The sequence below is a fragment of the Coenobita brevimanus genome, chromosome 100 (assembly GCF_032717465.1).
Source record: "Coenobita brevimanus isolate Jiangsu-jjx chromosome 100, ASM3271746v2, whole genome shotgun sequence".
In the NCBI taxonomy this organism is placed as follows: domain Eukaryota; kingdom Metazoa; phylum Arthropoda; class Malacostraca; order Decapoda; family Coenobitidae; genus Coenobita; species Coenobita brevimanus.
This window is the reverse complement of record NC_137053.1, coordinates 8,973,267-8,976,414: the sequence shown is the minus strand read 5'-3', so window position 1 is coordinate 8,976,414 and position 3,148 is coordinate 8,973,267. Positions and strand designations below refer to the sequence as shown.

Sequence of the window (3,148 nt, the reverse complement as noted above, 5' to 3'; positions counted from 1 at the left end):
ACAACTTACACTTACATGAAAATATTTACAAAATGCCTTCACTATGTACAGCACTGGGTGAGGCACACAGGCAGAGTGAGGCAGAGCGAGCATGAGGGGGGGAAGCGAGTGAGTGTATGGCCTTGACAGCCTGGGGGATGGTAGAGGAACATTTACCTTACATGCCTGCCAATTTTTACCCGCGAATCTTGAAAAATGCGGTCACAGTGAAGTTTTTTATTTTAGACCGTTTTAAAATGGCACTGGCACTGGCTGCACCATTATGTCAAACCATTTTAAAGTGGCACTGGCATGCGGCGAGTTAAAGTCGGTAGTGCCAACGGCCATACCACGTTGAGTACACCGCTTCCCGTCCGATCAGCGAAGTTAAGCAACGTTGGGTCTGGTTAGTACTTGGATGGGTGACCGCCTGGGAACACCAGATGCTGTTGGCATCCCTACGTGTCATGTGGGGTTGGTGGAGGATCAGTGCCCCTCCCTGTAAAACAATTAACTCTAAGCCCTTGGCCACCCTGTCTGGGATACATGGCGTCTGGCAATGAATGAATGAATGAATGTATCTCACAGAGCTGTGCGGATTGTAATTAGAATAGGCAAAAGTTTCACCTTGAAAGTATTACAAGTATATGCACAGAGGTCTCAAAGCTCAGATGAAGAAATAGAACAATCTCTGACGACCTCTCCCAGATTATGGAAGAAGAAAAGACCACATATACTATAATCATGGTAGATTTCAATGCAAAAGTTGGCAAATCAAAAAATGGAGAATCATGTGTGGGAAAATTCTGAGTGGGAGAAAGTAATGACATAGGTGAAATAATAAATTTTACTGAAATTTATAACTCGAGAATAATAAACACATTCTTTCTCAAAGTAACAGGGAGAAAATGGACCTGTAGAAGTCCAAAGAATGAAACTGACTTTATTATAGCAGATAAGAATAACACGATTACAAATGTCACAGTTATCAACAAAGTGAATACAAGAAGTGACCATAGAATGGTGGGTTGCACAGCCAGACTCAATTTCAGAAGTAAAAGATATGATCTGATAAAAAATTAAAAGCTATGGATAATAAAAGTAAGCAAAAACAAAATAGTCTTTCAGTTAGAAGTAACGAACAGATTTCAGGCTCTAAGTAATGCTGAGTGTGACATTGGTGAGCTAAATGATAGACTTACAAAAGTGCTAAGAGAATTAGTGGAGGTAGTAGAGAGTGATATTACAGTCAAAGCCACGAAGCATTCAAAGATGACCCTCGAGCCCATGAAAAGAAGAAAGGAGATGAAAGTAAAACCAAAGAAAGATGAAATAAAAAGGCAAGAATTGAATATGGTTATTAGCCAGAGACAAGGAGAAGAAAAAAGAAAGAGAAACATGGATTAGATCAGAAAAGCCATCAAAAAAGGAAAAAGTCTGAATCAGGTATGAAGTAAAATGGTACTAGAAAAAGAACAAATTCTGACACTGAAAGACAAAAACGGTGAAGTCATTAAATGCAGAGATAGGATGGTGATGTGAGTCGAAGAGTTTTCCAAAGAACTCTATGAATCAAAGACAATAGTACAATAGTACCAATAGGTACCGGTAGTTTTTCAGTTGACACAAGAGAAATACCTGAGGTAACACCGGAAGAAGTAAACATTTCTCTTGGAAGGGAAGACAGTGCAAGACGGAATAGTAACAAATATACTCTCAGTTGCAGGAGTAGAAGTACAAAACAGGCTTGCCCACTTATTTACTCACTGTATAAAGAAAGACCAAGGCTCCTACCTTTCTCATGGGCAACATAAGATTGGATGATGGATGGATAAAAAAGAAAATTCCCAGATCATCGTGTAATGCAATAGTTATTTCGCTTTATAAAAAAGGCGACTCAAAAGATTTTTATAACTATCGACCCATTAGCTCATTACCAGTTATTTACAAGTTTTTCACTAAAGTCCTTACGAACAGAATAACAAATTTGAAAGAAAATCAACCTCGTGAGCGGGCAGGATTCTGAGGATGATACTTCACTACTAATCATCTCCACACAATGAATCAGCTAACTGAGAGGACTACAGAATATAACCAGTCAAGTGAGCTTTGTGAGCGCCTAACGAGTGAGCGGGTATTTGTACATAAGCCAATCATCATAATTTCACCTTGGTGTAATCTTTCGACATTTCTGGTGAGGTAGTTGAACGATAAGAGAAGAACAGTTGAACTAAAATATTTACTTTCTCATGTTTTCTTTCTGGATGTGCATAGAGTGAGGCATTATGTGCAATGTTCAGTTATCTGCTCCCAACTTGCAATGTCAGAGAACTGCGTCGGTAAACGCTATTGATCGAATGATAAAACCCGGATATGGAGGTTTTGCCCTTGCTGATTTTACACCCTAAACATGAATTCATGGAAGAAAACATAGTGTTACAACACGAAATACTTTTTAATCCGATTTCAGAGTGGAGATTGTCAATTGAAAATCCTCGGTACATTCCCTTGGAAAGCTGGGATTCCAGGGTGTTTCTTTAGTCCCATGAGTAAAAATATAGTAAAAAAAAATATTGAATGCATTTGCTACCCACTGAATGGATGTCATCACTGTCTTACACAGTAGAACAGACATTTGCCTCTGAAAATAATCGCGGTAGGGCCGCTCGTTGCTCAGCAGAACATAAACGTTGCTTTGCTGTGCTTTCTCGCTTCTCTCGCTGCACTCGCTCGCTCGTAATAAACCTCTGTGTTTATTTATTTTTTTTTTTATTACGAAAAGGAATTCGACTCTGTGGAGCACATAGCAATTATAAATGTATTGCGGGAACAAGGGGTAAATTAGAACATCATACTTAGAAGTTGTGGAAGCAATAAAGAAAGTCAAATTGGGGGAAAGCCCCAGGAATTGATGGAGTGTGTGGTGAAATGCTGAAGCATGGGGGAGAGATAGTAGTAAAATGGATGTGGAAGATGTGCAGATTGGCTTGGGAGGAAGGTATAGTCCCGGAGGATTGGAAATCAGGTATAATTATTCCCTTGTACAAAGGAAAAGGGGAAAAAGAAGTGTGTTAAAATCATATGGGCATTTGTCTTCTTAGTGTAATAGGAAAAGTGTATGGTAGGATACTTACTGACAGAGTTAGGGAAAGAACAGAGGAATTAGTTG

At 39.2% G+C, this 3,148-nt stretch overlaps 1 non-coding gene across 1 annotated transcript; it reads left to right on the top strand.

Moving 5' to 3' along the window:
- Positions 1-315: 315 nt before the first annotated feature.
- LOC145414777 (5S ribosomal RNA) lies at positions 316-434 on the top strand. Its single transcript, XR_013899932.1, has one exon. It is a non-coding gene; the product is annotated as a 5S ribosomal RNA (ribosomal RNA).
- The last annotated feature ends 2,714 nt before the right edge of the window (positions 435-3,148 follow it).